Source organism: Meles meles, chromosome 12, assembly GCF_922984935.1.
Source record: "Meles meles chromosome 12, mMelMel3.1 paternal haplotype, whole genome shotgun sequence".
In the NCBI taxonomy this organism is placed as follows: Eukaryota; Metazoa; Chordata; class Mammalia; order Carnivora; family Mustelidae; genus Meles; species Meles meles.
In genome coordinates, this window is record NC_060077.1 from 76,609,488 (window position 1) to 76,629,837 (window position 20,350).

Here is a 20,350-nt window from a genome sequence, read left to right on the forward strand (position 1 = left end):
AATTCAATTTAAGGAATGAACTCAAAGAAAGAACCTGCCAGGATTTTTTCAGTGTAGGTTAACATCAGCATAGAATATATAATGCCATGGGTGTGGACAGTGTACATATTTCCATTATATTTTCACTACACAAATACTATTTCCTTGCCTAGTTTTTCATTCAAGTGCTGGTTTCTAATATCTGTGAACAAATGTGCTTAGCCCGCTAATGCTGATAAAAACTACAAATCTGTCTCTACTGTTGATCTACAAATGAAAGTCGTATACCCTGCACTCCATCTCATTGTACCCTTAATGGAAAATCAGCGGGGCTGTTAGCAAAATTTCCTATACCACAAAAAGATAATATTAATTCAGGCACTTAAGGAAAATTCCCCAAATCCGTCCTCTTCTCCTGATAACATTATGGAAGTTTTTGATATACTGATATTTTGAGGGTTTTCAGCCTACGACTCACTAGCAATGCAATTTATGACACAGTCATGATAAATCGTTTTCTCCGTAAGCCCAAAACTTGTCAACTATCTTTAAACTCCCACCCACTGTAGTGTTAAAGATTTACAGTGCACGGAGAAAATTAGGCCCATCTAGCATCTAGCCACCATGTTTCCACAATATGGACCTTCAGTATGTTTTAGAAGAAGACATTGGTCTATGTAACGGATTAGTCTATTTGACTAATTCTGATTAGTCTATTTGAGCCATTTGGAGACTCAAAGAGAAAAGCCCATTTATTTCTGGCCCCAGAATATTCTGCTTTGTGACTTGTTTTTTTTTTATTTATTTATTTATTTTAAGGATTTTATTTATGACAGAGAGAGATAACAAGAGAGGGAACACAAGCACGGGGCGGGGGGGGGGGGTGTCGGGGCACAGGGTTAGCTGCGGAGGGTGAAGCAGGCTCCCTGCTGAGCAGATCCCAAGATGCTGGGATTGTTACCCTGAGCCAAAGGCAGTCGCTTAACTACTGAGCCATCCAGGTGCCCCGTGACTTGTTTTTTATAGAGCATGTTAGGCAAAGAAATTCCTGGACTATGGGCTATGGGAATCATGATAACTAAGACAGAATCCCTCCTTTAAGGAAGGTGTTATCCTTTAGAAGATAAGCTCCCGAGGGCGGGGTCTATGTGAGTCACTGAGACTCTATCCTATACTCTGGATACAGAGGTGTGAAGCCAGCCGGGATGGTGGGGAGTAGGAGTTGTGGACATTAGTGTACGCAAGGGTTTGCAACTAAATCACAAAAAGGTGGGAGACTGCCACGCTCAGTATGAACTAACTCTGTCTACGGTCAGCCTTGTGTTCTAAAGAAAAGAGCCGCCACTGGAAAGACTCATACCCAATATTGAGGAGAAGTCCAGAGACAGCTCCACAGCATTTTCATGAAATTCTTGGGGACAACAGTCTAGAAGTGTCATTCATCCCACATACACTGAGTACTTGCTTTCTGAAAGGTGTACGCGGGGTACTTGATGGATTCGGAGGAACGCTCTGCCCTCCAGGAGTTATCACACTTTAAGGGCTGGGCGGCAGATTCCGAGCCCCTGTAAGGAATGGGTGTATGGTTTGTGTGTGACTAGTGAGGGGTACTGAAGAACACTGCAGCTGTGGACTCAGAGCTGTAATAGAACAGTTAAGAGTTTGAACTTTAAAATACACTCAGAAACAGGCAAGAGTAATATGGCATGGACATGATTGAACCTTGAAGATAGAGAGGATGTGTGAACCTGCTTTTCTCAATCTGTTGCAGCCACTCTGATCTCTTTGCTTTTGCCTCCAGCATGTGCCCCCAGGGCATTTGCTCTTGCTGTTTACTCAGTTTACTAGGTTGGTGCACTTCCCTGAGATATCTGCAGGCTCCCTCCCTTACCTCCTTTGTTGTAGTGTCACCTTTGCAGGGAGGCTTCCCTAACCGCTCTATTTTGTATTAAAACTTCCATGCTTCAGGCACCCGGGTGGCTCAGTCAGTTGGCTAAGCTCATGATCGCAGGGTCCTGCTGGTCCCTGCTCAGTGGGGAGTCTGCTTTTCCCTCTGCCACTCACCTGCTCCTGTGCGCGCGCTCTCTCTCTCTCTTATTCACTTTCTCTCTCTCAAATAAATAAATAAAATCCTAAAAAATTATTTTAAAAAAACTGCTATGCTTATTCCTTGTTTGCTTTCTTTCTCTAAATAGCACTTACTAGTACCCTATGTTTGCTTGTTTACTTACTTATTATTTATTTTTCAAGATCCCTGCTAAAGTGTCAGCTTGATGAAGGCTGAATTTGCCTGTTTCTTCAGGTAGTAGCACCTAGAACACTGCCTAAACTGTAACAGGCCCTGATCAAATACTTTTGGAATGAATGAAAAGAACTTTCTTCAAGGAAAGTGCATTTTACGGGTTTATATCCCAAGTACTGACAAAAATGTTTATTAAAATCTGTCACATCTTTGAGGATATGCAGAAAATACAGTCATGTAGGGGCAGGAATGGGGAGGATATCCATTTTCTTGGCCTAATGTTTCTAGGCAGAGGGTCTTCTGCTAGAGTAACTTGTCTTTCTTCCCATGCCTTCTCCTGCAGCCTTCTTAAGTTTGGTTGACAAAACTGAGCAAGCTCAGCTCAATGCCTTCTTGAATTCTCTTTTCCTTGGCAGATGCCGCAGGATATTTGCACTCTGGTCTGCTTATTGGAATAGGACTTTTGCTGTCCAGCTCTACTGGCTACTGCGTGGGTGTCTGTCATTCGCCGGTGAAGTATTGGGGAGATTTCTGAGGCTCTAATCTGAAGCCACATTCTTTCACCATCTGTCCCGGGTCTGTTTTTCCATCAATTCCAAATTCAGAAGGTGATAAAAGGGATACTATATATTGACTCCTTAACAGTTACAACAGGAAGATATCCATCAAGATGGAAAGATTACAGCTAAGAAGGTCGTTGACATGGCAGCACGAGGCATTCCGGAGGAAAGAGTCTGGGACAGCACAATTTTATTGCAAGACTTGGCTCTGCCTTTTGTGACATTTGCAATGCTTTGCCATTTCAACAGTAATTTTACATGAGCTGGAATTAATATAAGAGAAGAACTGAGCAGTACCTACGAGTCCTGGAATGCAGCAATTCTGCCAGTACTATGCAACTCAATCACCTACTGGACTTCTATGAAGTGTGAGCACAGGGAGCCCAAGAAGGGCTTCCAAGATTCACTGACACTCACATGAATCCAAACAATGTGGCAGAGTTCTAGCTGACTGAGAAAAAAGTTGGTGCACAAGAGTCTGGTGTGAAGCAAAGACTGCGGAGATCAAGATTTTAATCCACAGGGTCAAAAACTGTAGCTACTTCCTCAACTCTTGCTTTAGTAATAGTTACACAGATAAGACCTTGGTTGGGTCCAGACAACCCTGGGTTGGCTCATCTTTCACTGCCACGAACACCCACTGGAGCTTGATGCATTAAAACCCTAGCATTATACCCCAAAGCAGTCTAGCACAAGGACTACTGGACATATAAAATTGATCTTAATAATTTGGATTGAATATTTTCCACCACATACTAAGAATTCATGACCACTGTGTCCCCTTTCTTTTCTGATCACTATCTGCTATCCTGCCTCAGTTGGCCCATTTTTTCAGGTATCCCCATGGATTCTCCCAGTGGTATCATACTTAGAGCCTTCCAGACTCTTACAAACTTGTAGCTAGACAGCACATGGTTAAAATCCAGGTTCATTATTTTCTGAAATTGTCGTAATGAAAGAAATACCATTGCTTTGTATGATTTAGATTAGTGCTGTCCAATAGAAATACAATGTGAGACCATGCAATTAAAAACTTTTAGGAATCCCATTTTAATAATGAAGATAAACAAGTGAAATTAATGTGACAATATATTTTATTTAACCCAGTATGTCCAAAGTATTATAATTTCAATGTGTAATCAATGTAAAAAATATTAACGAGGTATTTACACCTTTAAAATCTGGGCTGTATCTTACACCACATCTCAATGCAGACAAGCCATACAGATTTCAGGCGCTCAGTAGCTACTGCATGGGACAGTGAAGACTGAGGTGGTGTTATCTTACATTTCTGGGAAGACTGGAAATTCAGAGTGATGCAGATTCTTGAGTTTAGTGAGAACCTCTTAGGGCTGTGTGAAGGGATGGTAATGCACAGAAATGGAAATGTTGGAGGATGACTGTACCAAAATCAGGTTTGTCCTTTATTTTATTTGCTTCAAAGGATTTCTACATTGTGTTTGCTGATAAAGGTTATCTGACACTGGCAAAATAATCCCCTGAGCCTCTGATTTCATCATATGTTACATAGGAACAACAATATAATAGTAATATATAACCATGGTATAATAAAAGTAATCAGTATCCGGCTCAGTAACTATCCAGCTCACTGGATTGTTGCAATGAAGTTATGAGAAAGAGCTATGGAAAATTGTTCACATATTTAGTGATTTAGTTATTTAGTGAAAAATTGGCCTTTTTATCCTTAAAAAAATAGCTCTATTTTTTTCTATTATGTTTTTTAAAAATAGATGTTTTCCTAAACATCTATTTACCGAATGTCCAGGAACACTGGACATTCGGTAAATTGCACATAAAATGTACAATTTGACAAACATATATACCCATGAAATCAACCAGGAATGCACATATCCATCACCCTCTAATTTTTTTCATGCCCCTGTGTTATATACGCTCCCCTCCTCCCTGTCCCTCACCCCCACCCCCAACTCTCACCTCCAGACCCAGGCAACCAACAGTCTGCTTTCTGTCACTACAGTCTGCAGGCTGCGGAATGTGATACACATGAAATCATACAGTGTCGAATATATATATTTCTTTATCAGGCTTCTTGAACTCGGCATCATTATTTTATAATCCATCCATGTCGTTTCAGGTATCAACAGTCCTTGCAGGGTCTTCCAGAGGTCATGACCTCTGATTGACCTGTGAGCGGAAGGGGGCGATCGCAGCCGCGCGACGCCCTCCCCTGCCCCTGGAACGTGTGTTCCTGTGATTGCACTGACGGAGCGCGGCGCATAGGGACGCCGGCGCCTCGAGGGAGTCACGTGCGAAGACCCCCGGGAGGGTGTACGTGGGCGTGCACACAGGTGAGGGCTCCGAGTGAACGGCCGCGATGAGGGAGGGATGGGCTGTGGGAAGGAGGTGTCAATGGGGGGAAATCCGGGTCCGCCCGGGCCCCCTGTGTGGGTTGGGGTGGTCTTGCGGGGCACCACGGGACCACGGGGACTGGCCCACCCGCGGGGGAAGCCAGCTGGGCGCTGGCTGCGGCCCTGCGCAACGCGGGCGGGGGAGGGGGCGCGTGGGGGGCAGAGCAGGAGAACAGGCCCGAGACCTTGGCAATGGCCATTTTGCAAAGCGACGACTGCGTCTCCTAAGCAGGGCTCCCGTTTGAAGTAGATGCGTCTGGGACATCGGAAGGGACGGTTGGGAGCTGGGGCGGGGGTGGGGGGGTGGGGGGTGGAGACGGGGTGGGGTGGGGTCACCAGGGACTTGGGTTCCAGCTCTGGAAGGGGCAGAAAGCCAGTACCCTCCTGGCCGAGCAGACGGCTCCTAGCAGCGCGCACAGTGCTCCAGGGGTGGGAAGAGCTTCTTTTCCTCATCAAGGGCTGAGTGGAGAGCGGGTTCTGAGGATGGCGTCCTGCCCGGGCTCCAGCTCCCAGGTTGGCTAAGGGGCATGTCTACTGTAGCAGGGGACATCTTGCCCACTAACCCACTGTTTCTAGAAAGTGGGGAGCTCCTAGGCCCTGTACAGTTGGAGATCCTCCCAGGGCCCTGCCCCTATTTCTGTGGAAGAGGAAGAAATTCCGGCTGGTGGCCCGTGTACGTATGGATTCTTGGAGATAGCAATGAATGCAGCAGCCAATGGGGCTGAACTCAGTGATTTTTTTCTGGTGACATCTCATGAGGCCTGGTAGATTCCGCCACATTCACTACAGAAGTGGTCATTCACCTATGTGGGGAAAGACAGTTTTACTTCATTTTCAGTCTTGGTGCCTTTCTTGCCTTATTGCACTGACTGTAACCTTAAAATGGAATGTCCAATAGAAATGGTAAAACCAGACATCTTTACTCTCGTCCTGATTTTAGAGGGGCAGTATTTGGTCTTTTATCATTAATCGTGAAGTCAGTTGTAGCCTTTTTTATTTTTAAAATAATTATCTTTTATGAGATTGTGGACCGTCCCTTTTATTCCGAGTTTGCTAAGAGTTTAAATTGAGAATGAATGTTGGACCTGTTCAACACCACAGGAGTTTAAGATTTTTTTGTTTTAATATAGTGACTTAATTGATTTTCCAGTGTTAAACTGGCCTGAATTTCTGAAAGAAACCGCACTCTATCATGATATATTATCCATCTTATATATTGTTGTATTTAATGTATTAAAAATTTAGTTTAGAATTTTAGCTTAGAATCTGTGTTCGTGAGGAATATTGGTCTTTGGTTTTCTTTCTTTTTTAAAATTGTGGAAAGAACACTTATTATAAGACCCTCAAACAAAATTTTTAGTGCACAATACAGTACTGCTAACTATAGTCACAATATTATACAGCACATCTCTTGAATTTATTCATCTTGCATAATTGAAATTTTATACCCATTGAACAGCAACTCCCCATGGCAACCATTATTCTACTGTCTGTTTCTGTAAGTTTGACTATTTAAATACCCCATGAAGAATTTATCTTTCTGTCATTGGCTTATTTCACTTAGCATAATATCCTCTAGGTTTACACGTATTGTCACATACGACAGGATTTCTTTCTTTTTTAAGGCTGAATAATATTCCATTGTGTGTATATACCACATTTTCTCCATCCATTCATCTGTTACTGGACATTAAAGTTATTTCTATGTCTTGGCTATTGTGAATAATGCTTCAGTGAACATGAGAATGCAGATATCACTTCAAGATCTAATTTATGTTCTTCTGGATATATACCCAGAATTGGGATTGCTAGATCATATGGTAGTCCTATTTTTAATTTTTTGAAGAACCAACAAACTGTTTTCCATAGTAGCTGCACCATTTTATATTCCTACCAATAGGGTACAAGGGTTCTGATTTTTCCACATCGTTGACAAAACTTGCTATCTTTTTTTTTTTTAAATAATAACAATCCTAACAGGTTTGAGGTGATACTTTACTATGGTTTTGATTTGCATTTCTCTGATGATTTGTGATGTTGAACATCTTTTCACATAACTGTTGGCCGTTTGTATGTCTTTAGAGAAATGTCTATTCAAGTACTTTGTCTATAGTTCAGTCAGGGCTTTTTTCTGTGGGTTTTTTGGTTTATTTGTTTTGCTCTTGAGTTGCAGGTTCCTTACATATTTTGATTATCAACCCTTTATCAAATATATGGCTTACAAATAATTTCTCTCATTCCATGGGCTGCCCTTTCACTGTTGTTTCCTTTGCTGTGCAAAAGCTTTTCAGTTTGATGTAGTTCCACAGGTCTATTTTTGCTTTTTTTGTTTGTGCTTTGGTATCATATCCAAGAAATCATTGCCAAGACCAATGTCAAGAAGCTTTCCTTTTGATTATGGGCACTATTTCCAGCCCAGTGTGAGCACTGAGTAATGTTCCCTCTAATTTTTTCAGGTGGTTATCTCCTGGGCCTCAGGTAGATCCATCACATCATCTGCTAATCAGTACTTTGGTAAATAATATTCAAGTAGGTCCCTCTGTAGTTCTCTGGATTTCTATCTGGTCCTCTGTCTTTTCTACTCAAGTTGCCTTGTTCTTCCCAGAGTTTCAATTCTGTCTTCTCAATCCAGAGAAATTGCTGGGGGCACTTGGGTGGCTCAGTTGGTTGGGTGTCTGCTTTCAGCTCAGGTCATGATCCCAGAGTCCTGGGATTGAGACCCCTGGTGTGCTCCTTGCTCCGCAGTGAGCTTGATTGTCTCCCTGCCCCACCCCCTGCTCGCGCGCTCTCTTTCTCAAATAAATACACTCTTTAAAAAACAACAACAGTGACAAAGAAATCAGATCTTCATCCTCTATAATGTTGACTCTAAAAGATGACTCTTCCAGGGATGTGACTCGGTCTCTATTATATGTTTTTTTCATTGGTAACAATAGCTAGGGGACTCCAGACTCTGTAGGCCTTCGCTTCCTCATCTAGAATATGGGGATAATTGTAGTAGAACTTTAGAGGATTCATAGTGAGGATTAAATGAGAGTATCTACAGTTCTACTAGCTTCGTACCTGACACAGACAAGTGCTCAAAAAGATTAGGAAATCTTTAATTTTTAAAGATAACTCCCAGTTCTTGCACTACTGTTGAATTTGTGAAATGATTCACAGTAACTTTACTCCCTGCCTTGACCCTTCATTGCGGTGTGCGTGTGTGTGCGTGTGTGCGTGCATACACACACACACACACACACACACACACACTTCTTTTCTTCTCTGTAGACTTAAGAATAACTATTTAGTTTTGTTAGTCATAATAGTGATATCTTAGTTAGAAGCATCCAATTTTAGAGTTGGATGTGCACGTCATGACCATTTTACCCAATATCCACCATATCCATTTGATTTCCAATATCCAATATTCAAAGAAGTAAAGTGTAGTTTGGAGATATGAAGTGATTTGTCCTAGATAATATTGCTGGTAATGGTGTAACTGGGTCTCCAGATTTTCCATCCCAGCAGCTTTCTCCACAAAACAATACTACCCCTCTATCTCCTTCTCTAGGCTTCTCTCAATTCTGGTAAATACTTTGACATTCACAAATAGGAATTTCACAAAATATTACAGACCCACGTATATCGTAGTTCTGTGTAAGATTTTAAATTTTCTTTTTCCTTTTTGTACTTATGCATGCATGCGCACATGTGTGTGTGTGTGTGTGTGTGTTGGAGTGAGGATGAGGTGAGAAATGGAAAAATCTAACCAGATTCAGTATAAACCAAATTAACCGTCACAAAAGAAAATCGTGCGGTGGCAGATTTAAGAGATCCCCAAGTCTATCTTCATTTTATAGCTGATAAAGTTGTGACTTTGAGAATTCAGCCGATGGGTCTTAGTTTGATATTTGGTTAAGCTAAATTTTGGGTAAGCTAAAATTTAGTCTAATGTACATTCTTTTAAACACAGTGTCTTTTCAATAGCTTGCAACAGTTTCCAGGATAGTGAACATGGATGGTTATTAATGTAATATAGTACAACTGAGTAAAAATTCCCATAATTTCTTCAAACAGTACTTTTGGAGAAATTAAGAACTCCATATAACTTTAAATATTAACACTATTGGTTAATATTTTACCCTTTCTCCCCCTTTTACTTTAAGCGTATATAAACAACAACAAAAAGTAGTTCTTACGCGTAAGTGTTATGGTGATAGTGTCTATAGAAAGAGTGCACATAAAAAATATTTAGAATTAGATTTTAGCTTTAGGCGATCTTTGTAAATGAGACGCAATTTTTATAACTTTATAAATATTTTTACAACATCCAAATTATCTTGCAATAGAAGTATGAATTTTATTAAATCACAAATGTATATTATATGAACGCAAAATTGGATGCTGTTAAATCCTAGACAATCTGATCTTTGGAATGATTATGTGATTGAAATTTCATGAATAATAATAATTTGTTTGGTAGTGGATCGATTATTTTTTTGAGAGTGAATTTGTCATTTTCTTGACTGTGTCTGATCCTTGGATCCTTGGGGGTAAATTTTCAGTACAGCACACGGGGATTTAGCTATGTGAGTCCCATTAGTGTGAAACGGAGTTTTGCCGCTAAATCCATGAGCTGAGCAGTTGCTCTTTAATGTTATTTTAATATTTAATGGTTATTGCAGGGCTGTCAAGCTGGGACTGTCTCAATGAGAGAGATTTCCAGAACTTATGAGAGAGATTTTAAACATCTATTTAGAGCATATTGCAATATCCTTCGTTGTAAGAAGATTCTTTAGGGAGAAACAGTCCAATTCAAAAAAGAGTTTCCCTTTAATTGTGGCAAATTTGAGACTGAGATAATCGATTTCTTATTTTTATTAGAATTATCCAAAGGATTCATTAAATTGCTTTCATGAGGTAACTTAGATATTAATTTGCTGAGATTTTAATGGACGATCAGAGAAAGGAATAAAGCATCTTTGGTGTATGGATGGTTATTGTTTTTGTCATTCATCTTAGAATTTTTTGAGTTAATTGGCACTCTTGATTTTCCTTAAAATTCTCTAAGCAAATTTATAGAGGTTATCATATGTGAAGAAACTTCTATGAAGAATCAATCGTCTTTATCGCAAGTTAGATTATTTAGTCATCTCGGAAAATTATCTCACTATAAAGAGCACACAGTTGCATTCTTCCCACTGGGCATCAGTGCTTGGTGGCCTCCAAGATGTCATACAGGCCTAAGTTTTTTTGAAGAATCAGACAGTCTGGTGTCAGTCCTTAAAATATGCCCCATATTATTTTGGTCAAATCTAAGGAACATAAAACCTATTATCTGAAGTACCCCCAGAAGTCATTTAAGGTCTCCAGGTAGAAGTGTTGGAAAGACTCAAAAGAAGAAGAAAAAAAGAGCAGCTCTATCCATTCATCACTTACCCCTCCTTTCATCCACAAGTTCAAATTTTCCTCTTGTTTCACTCAACATAAAAACCTGTACAAGCTTCCACATTCTGGAAACAAGCAAACAAACCAGTTTTTCTGTCACACAGTGCTCCCCTCCAGCTATGGTCTTAACATCCCTCCTTCTGCTTACCCCCACCTCTTTGGAAGAGCCCTGTACCTCCACAATCCCCTCTTCTGCTTCCTTTCTGCTTAGTGGTGTTACCATTGATTTCATGCTGGCTGATTCTGACCTCTCTTCATACCGGAAAATACCACCTTCTTTTCACTTCTTCCTTCCTTCCCTTGCTCCTCTCTTTCTTACTTCATTCATTACTAAATATATTTTTTCAGACACTGCTCTAAGTACCTTACACACATAAATAGTCACAGTTCTCAGGATGGGGTGCGGGGCTTAGAGCTTAGGGTCTAATGGGAGAAATAGGAAAGCATCCTTTTTTCTGCTCATTGATGCTAGAGTCTGGACTCAGGAAGTCATGTTTCTCCCTTGATTGCTGGTTCCCCTCTAGGTTTTTGTCAATAGGGAGTATACAAGAGAGACCAGAAGGCTGGAGTTGGGCAGAAGGGACTTTCTCTTCCCTGTTTCCTTACTCTTATTGTGTGTGATACATCACCAAGGCCCTTCACTCAGGCAGGGATGGTTGGCTCCAGTCTCCAGCTACTCTCAGCATTCTCATTGTGCCCATTCAGTGGTATCTGCAGCTCATTGTGCCCATTCAGTGGCATCGGCACTACCTGGGCAGTGGTCCACCTCAGAGTGCTCTGCTGTGTCTCTTGGTTCCATTATGAGCCAGCAGTTCAAGGATACTCAGTGATCTGTGGCGTTAGGGATGCTGTTAGGAGCCTCTGGTAAGCCCCAGTAGGGGAATTACAGTGCAGACGCCTAAGCCCTGTTCTTTTCTGGGTTGTTGAGAGATAAATAATATATGGTTCATTTTTTAGATGTAATTCATATATCATAAAGTTCACACATGAAGGTGTTCAGTGCTTTTTGATATATTCACAGGATGTGCAAACATCACCACAGTCTAATTTTAGAACCCCGAACTCTCTGTTTTTTCTAAAAAAAAAAAGAAAAAAAAAATTTATTTATTTATTTATTGGGCATGTGAGCAGAGTGGGGGACAGAGGGAGAGAGAAGACAGAGCATCCCAAACAGACTCCACACTGATTCCGGAACCTGATGTGAGGCTCGATCCAATAACTCTGAGATCACAACCTGAGTGGAAATCAAGAGTTGGACACTTGGGGCGCCTGGATGGCTCAGTGGGTTAAGCCTCTGCCTTTGGCTTAGGTCATGATCTCAGGGTCCTGGGATCGAGCCCCGCATTGGGCTCTGTGATCAGCAGAGAGCCTACGTCCTCCTCTCTCTCTCTCTGCCTGCCTATCTGCCTACTTGTGATCTCTGTCTGTCAAATAAATAAATAAAATCTTTAAAAAAAAAAAAAGAGTTGGACACTCACCTGACTGAGCCACTCAGGTGCCCCTAGGACCCTAAACTTCCTCTGCATACAACTGTTCTCTTGGGCCCAAGCAGAGTAACCCTGAGCCATTGAATGACTATACAGTATGACCTAGACAGCATGAACTGAGTGTTGTCTGACCCATTAAGGCTTAATATTGTGTGTGCAGACCAGCAGTCCATCATCCTATGGAAATGTTGCAGAAGACACTATCTCCAGCAAGCTCTGAAGACTCAAGTGAGTTGAATGAGCAGGTGGCACAGACTTTTCTAACTCCTATTGATACTGCATCACCTCACTCCCTCAATCCATACCTATGGCCTCACTGAGGAATTTCCTATCATAAGTTGACTGCGGAGTAGTATCTTGGGCCTGACTTACTTATGTATTAGTCTGCTCCAGCAGCCATAACAGAATACCACAGGTTGGGTGGCTTAAAGAATGGTAATTTATTTTCTCACAGTTCTGGAGACTGGAAGTCCAAGATTCAAGTCCAAGACCATTAGGGTTGGTGTCTGGTAAGTCCTGTATTCCTGGCTTGCAGGCAGCTGCCTTCTCACTGTGTCCTTTTATGGCCTTTCTTCTGTGTATGTGCAGAGACAGAAACAAAGACAGAGACAGAGATGTCTGGTGTCCCTTCCTCTGTGATAGTTAATTTTATGTGTCGACTTGACTGGGCCTTGGGGTGTGCCCAGGTATTTGGTCAAACATAATTCCAGGTGTTTCTGTGAGGGTGTTTCTGGGTGAGATTTGCATTTGAATCCTAGACTGAGTGAAGTGGTTTGCCCTCCCAAGTGAGAGGCAACACCTCCTGCCTGACTGCATTGAGCTGGGATCTTTGACCTGATTTCTTATTCACACTGAAACATCAGCTTCTCTTGGGTCTCAAATCCGCTGGCTTTTGAACTAGAACTTACAGAACTGAGTCTCCTGGTTCTCAGGCTTTCAGACTCAGACTGGAACTGTACCATCAGCTCTCCTGGGTCTCCAGGATGCTGACTGCAGATCTTAGGACTTCTTAAATTCCATATCACATGTGTCAGTCTCTTACAACAAATCGCTTTGTATTGATTCTGTTTATCTGGAGAATTTTGACCAATACACTCTTATAAGGACACTAGTCCTATCAGATGAAGGTCGCATCTGTATGACTTCATTTAGGTTGTATTACTTCTTGTATGTTTATCTCCAAATACGGTCACATTGGGGGTTAAGCTTCGGCACACAAATTTTGGGAAAGATGCAATTTAGTTCATAAAAACATGGTTCTACATGATATGTTGGCACCAACCAGAAAAGTTCTCTTGTAGCATTACAATACAGTCTGGAATGTTTTTTGAAAGATAATGATGCGAGAGAAATTCTTTAGGTGGGTGGAACTTCAAGTAGTCCACTTGATTGTACTAATAGTAGTCCAGAAGGATGGCTATACGGTAATTCATAGTCAGCAGGTAACAGTTTGATGGGTGTGCGTCAAGGACTTGGAAAGAATAGGACTGAAGATTGAGAACAAGGAGGTCTGGAGGAGTGGCATGTGGATGATTTTTGGGGATGAGCACAGAATGTCAAGATAATTTGTGTCGCATGTACAAGTTCACCAAGGAGCATGCACTGTAAACGAGTCTCAGTTGTCATAAGGTCAAGGTAATACATTCTACGGATGTCAGTCAGCCTCTGTCTTGTCCCTGTTATTCCAGTGCTTGATCAATGGGCCTAGGTATGAAGCATCTGTGGTAGGACTGGGAAAGTCTTTGCATGAGCTCGTCTTCCCTTGAGCAAGGATGACTTGGCTTCTGTCACTGCTGCATGCCTAATCTGCCAATAGAAGAGACCAATGTTAAGCTCTTAGTATGGCACCATTATTCTAGCCACTTAGAGACAAGTCAATAACATTGAGTTCTTTCCATTGTGGAGGGGAAACAATTTGACTTCAGTGAATATGGTTATCCCTTTCCTGCCTATCATGCATTTGCTGCCACAATCATCTGAAACTATAACATCTTATTCACCATATCTCACATAATGTTACTTCTGTCCAAGGAACTTATTTCATAGCAAAGAAAGTAGGGCAGTGAGCTCAAGGGCATGGAATCCACTGGTCATAGAGCCACCCCATCACCCTTCCTCACTCCCTTTATCTCATCTCTGTCTCTCGGATATCTTGCTCTGGGAGAAGCAAGCTGCCATGTTGTGATCAGCCCTATGTCGAGTTCAAAGAACTAATGTCTCCACAACAACTGCTGAGGAACTGAGGCTTGACAACAGCCACGTTAGTGAGCTTGGAAGCAGCTTTTCCACAGTTGATCCTTAAGATGACTTCCCTCATGCTGACACCTTTATAGCTTGTATGAGATCCTGAGACTGAGAAAGCCAGAAAAGCCATAGCCAGATTCCTGAGTCACAGAAATTGGCAGATGCATGTTTGCTATTTTAACCTGCTAAGTTTTCTGTTCAGTTGTTATATATATTAAGTAAGTGAATAAAGTCTCTGATAAATTGTAAACACTGGACTGCTAAGTATGTTTGAACATGAATACATCTTTTAGAAACATCAGTGGCATCAATTTTTAAAAAGGCCACTTTGGCGTCAATATGGCCGATTATGTTGGGTTAGCCTACGGGCCAGAGAGTAAAAGGATTGGATAAGAGGAGCCTAGGTGTGAAGCGAACACACTGACGTGACAATGGAGAAAAGCTGGATTCAAGGAGGTACTTAGGAGGTCATCTGTCAGACTTGGGCAACCAACAGGATGTGAAACACTTTCTCTGTGTAAAAAAAACGAGACTCCACTCTCCACTGTATTCTGTCTCTCTTATGCGGTTGCTCTTCATTCACTTCTCTAGAACTTACCCCTTCATCTGGCTCCCCCGAAGTGGTCAGAGTTCTGTAGATTTCATGCTAGGCAATCTCGTCTGAACCCATGGCCTCTGTTACCATCTGTATGCTAAAGGCTCCCACATTCCTCCTCCCGGCACCTCTTCCAGGAGCACAAGATTTATATATCCGACTCTACACAAAGTCCGCTTCTCTAGTTCAGGGGTTAGCACACTTTGTCTGGGCTTTGCAAGCCACATGGTTTCTGTTGAAATACTCAGTTCTGGGATTGTACTTGTGATAGAGAGAGGCCAGAGACAATACATAAATGACTGAGCATGCCCGTGTTCCAATAAAACTTTATTTGTAGGTGGTGAAATCAGAATTTCATATAATGCTCACTTGTCATGAAATATTATTTTCTTTTTGATTTTTTTGTACTGTGGAAAAAAAATAAAAACTATTTGTAGTTCTTGGGCCCTGTGGGCTGTAATTTGCAGACCCCTGGTCTAGTCCCTACCATGTTTCTAGCCTCATCTTCTGGTATTCTTTAAACTCTAAAGGCGACAAACTTAATGCCCTTTTTTATGTCCTGCATTGACAGTCTGTGGAGTTTCTATTGCCTTTGATGCCCTCTTGCCTATTTTCACCTTGTGACCGCCTCATCGTTGATAATTACTGGCTCAGTTTTATGCTGCTCAGTGCAGCCTTCTTGGATTCCCCCAGGCAGAATTATTTCCTTGCTCCTCTGTGCTCTCAAAGTACTTTGTTCCTATCTCCGTTATAGCAGGTATCATATCATAGTGTCATTTATCTCTTTAAGTACCTGTCTACAACACTGGCCTATGAACTCCTCAGTGTCAAACATCCCCCCTTATTCATCCAGTCCTCACTTACTAATGTCTTGAAGTGACTCATACAGGAAAGCTAAGATTTTGTACAAAATACTACAGATTATTCTTAGAAAATTCGACCGTAAAGATAAGTGTTTTCATTAAAATTATTGCTTTTTATCTTTGAAGTCTGGTTTTTTTTTTGAGAATAAAATATTGTCTTCTGAAAGCTAGTTTTCGTAATACTTCTCCAAGGATCAAATATTAAAAATTCTTATAAAAATATTTTATAATCCATATGCAAATATAAAATGTTAATCTTCGTTAATATTATTGCTACTACTCAAACTACAACTTTTACAGTTACTACTGCCATAGGTATGCTATAAACCTGTTTTTAAAAAGAAATTTGCCTCACTGGTATGTAGAAATCAGTCCCAGTAATATAAATTTATCTTACCTAGCCTGTATTTTCTGATTTATTTTTGCAGATATTTTTGTTGATGATATGAACTCTTTTACACTTGTTATCATTTGTTTTCATACTAAAATTCAACAGTTTTTCCTCGAACTTTGTATTCCTGGAATTTTTTTTAATTTTTATTTTTTTTTAAGATTTTATTTATTTGACAGAGAGAGACACAGAGAGAGAGGGAACACAAGCAGGGGGGGCAGGAGAGGGAGAAACAGGCTTCCTGCCGAGCAGGGAGCCTGATGTGGGCCTTGATCCCAGTACCCTGGGATCATGACCCTAGGCGAAGGCAGCCACTTATCGACTGAGGGACTAGGCACCCCCTGTGATTTTTTTTTTTAAAGAAACAGGTGTTTTTCATTTCTTTCTTGAATATGTCCATCTAAATATGATTTCTCATTCCACCTTCATAAGACATGTTCTCTTCACCAAGTGTAATCCTGGAGATAATCTCAGGCACAAGGACTGACAGCCTTTGACAGTGGACTACTTTATGATGGAGAGAAGTATTTTCAGTCTCTCCCCTATTAATTTCTATCACAAGCCAGCTTTACTCTCTTGTTCCCCATGGAACTATTTCTGTTTGATTTCAATTAAAAATGAAATGTCAGCATTTCAGGATGCATTGTGCTGCTTTATGGTGCACACGATTCCAACTCATTAGGGAGAAGGCAGCATGTTTGGAGGAAGCCCAGTTGGGATGGAAAAGTAGATTTCTGTTTCAGGTTTTTGTTAGGAGTATGAACCAGAATGTATTTTACAAGGCCTCTATTTAAAGGAAGAATCCATGGCAATAGGTTTCCCAATTCCCATATCATTCACTATCTTCAACGTGTTCGGAGGTTTCTTCTATTAGATCATATTTTCCTTATTCCCAAGCTAAATTTATCTAAAAACAATCTCAGTTTCATTTCTTCTCTGTGAATACTATATACTGTTGGAAAAGAGTGCCTAAAGATTGGGGAAGGATTTATGGTTCTTTAAAAAGTTGATTTAAAGGTAGTATTTTAGGATGGTTGGTGTTCCAAGAAAAAATTGTCTTATGGTTCAAGTTTTGACAGTCTGAGACTCGACATATAAAAATTTGAATGCATGTGAAACTTCAGGAGAGTTAGTATCATTCTGCTTCTTTTCTCTCAAGGATAGGCATATGTAGGTAGTTATGGAAATGCATTGGTAGTGTTGACAGCTTGACCAGGAGTGTAAAAAGCATGATAACGGGATCACTTCTAAAAATTTCAACAAGAGTTCTATAATATTTTTGAAGAGCCAGCATCTGGAAAATGGAATGTTTTCCACTTAAAAGCAAATAATATATTTTTCTAATTTTCTTCTTGTAAAAGAAAAATGATGAAGGAATGTGCTTTCTGACTGCATCACATTTGGCAATACAGAGTATATAAACTGGGAGAAACACAAATTGTGTAGCCAAATTTCATAAGGAATTACAATCACCAAACACTGAAATAACCTGGCAACAGTTTCTGAATATCGCCAAAAAAAAAAAAAAAAAAAAAAAAAAATGACCCTTTCTGTGGTGCCAAAGATTAGCTAATCAATGTGATTACAATGTGAAGGCTCAGAAGGGAGTGACCTGTGAATGGTAACTCTTGCTATTAAAAAATGTGCTTTGCAGCCCTTCCTCAGAATGGGCTGATAGACTTTTGCCAAAACTGGATAACTCTAACTTGTTACATTCTGTGACTTAAGTTTCCCAGTTATTTGCAGAGTGTGCTGGTATTCAAGTTTGTGTTTTCTTTCTTTGCATATGTCTAGAAGAATTTAGTCAATGAACATATTAAGCATTGGCTGTGGGCTAGATATCGTGTGACGTACTAGAGAGAAATGTATTCCAGGGATCACAGGCTTTATTGTCCTCCCCAGTGGAGGGAATGGTCAGGCACACAAATACATGAAAGAAGGTGTCATAGATGGCCTGGCAATGGTTTCTTCAGGATACAATGGGGGTACAAGAAGAGAGTGGTCAGGTGTATCCAGGAGAGTCAAGAAAGGCTTCATAAAGGATGTTGAAGCTGTGGGTTTTTGATGAGAATCACTTCTAAGGCTGATGACTACCTGGTTTCAGGACTTGGTAGTAACAAGTGACCTTGACTTTTCTTTCTTTTTTTAAAAAAATTGAGATCTAATTGACATGTAACATTGTGTAAGGTTAAGCATGTGTGTAGCATATTGATTTGATACATTTATATATTGTAATATGATTACCACTATAGCTTAGCTAACAGTCTATCTCATCAGATAATGGTCATTTCTTTTTTGGGGTGATTACTTTTAAATATCTAGACTCTTAGTAACTTGAAGTTTATAATTTAGTATTATTCACTAATCACTATGTTCTGCATTAGAACTCCAGAATTTATTCATTTTCTAGTCGGTAGTCTGTACCCTTAAAAAACATCTCCCTAACTACCCTACCCCCACAGCCCCTGATAACCACCATTCTACTCTATTTCAGTGGTTCAGCTTTTTTAGATTCCACATATAAGTGATATCATACAGTATTTGTCTTTTTTAACTTGTCTCACTTGGTATAATGCCCTCAAGTTCTATCCATGTTGTTGCAAAGGCAGGATTTCCTTCTTTCTCATGGCTGAATAATACTCATATTTATATATTTACATATACATAATATTCACAGATATATAATTTTCACATATATAATATTCACTATATAGGATATATAATATATTTAATATTCACATGCATATGAATTTTATTCAGCCATGAGTAAAGAAGGATATATATATCCTTGTTTTATATATGTATATGTATGTATGTGTATATATATATATCTCTCTTCTGTACCCACTCATCCACTGATAGACACGATAGACACAGGTTGTTTCTATATCTTGGCTATGGTGAATAATGTTGGCAGTGAACATGGGAGTGCAGATACCGGTTTTCATTTCCTTTAAATACATGTAAACAGAATTTGGATTGCTGGATTATGTGGTAGTTCCTTTAATGCCCAGAGGATTCAGGGGGAGCATTGGTGAAACATCTCTAGGGGATGGATGACATAAAGAAAGAGGCCTAACTCTGGAAAACAGTATGGAGTTTCCTCAAAGAGTTGAGAATAGAGCTACCCTACGACCCAGCAATTGCACTTCTGGGTATTTACCCTAAAGATACAAATGTAGTGATCCGAAGGGGCACGTGCACCCAAATGTTTATAGCAGCTATGTCCGTGATAGCCAAACTAGGGAAAGAACCTAAATGTCCATCAACAGATGAATGGAGAAAGAAGACGTGGTATACACACACACACACACACACACACACACACACACACACACACCCCCACACACACACACACGCACACACATACTGGAATACTATGCAGCCATCAAAACCCCAAAATCTTTTCCATTTGCAACAATGTGGATGAAACTAGAGGGTATTATGCTAAGCGAAATAAGTCAATCAGAGAAAAACAATTATCATATGCTCTCTCTGATATAAGGAATTTGAGAGAGAGGGCAGGGGGTTATGGTGGGAGGGGAGGGAAAAATGAAACAAGATGGGACTGGGGAGGGAGACAAACCATAAGAGACTCTTAATCTCAGGAAACAAGCTGAGGGTTGCTGGGGTGGAGGGGAGGGACAGGGTGGCTGTGTTATGGATATTGGGGAAGGCATGTGCTATGGTGAGTGCTGTGAGTTGTGCAATACTGATGATTCACAGACCTGTACCCCTGAAACAAATAATACATTATATATTAATTAAAACATAATAAAAACAAAGAAAAGAAAAAAAAAAAAGGAGGCCTAACTCTTGTGTGTGTGTGTGTGTGTGAGAGAGAGAGAGTTTGAGAGAGAGACCATTTTCTTTGTTTTCCTGGCACCTGATTTGACCACTAACATCACAGCAATGAACCTCCCAGTTAAACCCTTGCTTTCCTTATTTTAGTTTTCACATTTCAGGCTGAATTTGATAGAATTTAACTTTTTTTTTAACTTAAAAAAAAAGATTTTTATTGAAGTAATATCTATTACTTTAATAACCTTTTTTCACTAATGTAGAATTAACTTTTCTTTTAAAGATTTTATTTATTTACTAGAGAGAGGGATAGAGAGCATGAGCAGGGGAGAAAGACAGCGGGAGAGGGAGAAGAAGAATCCCGC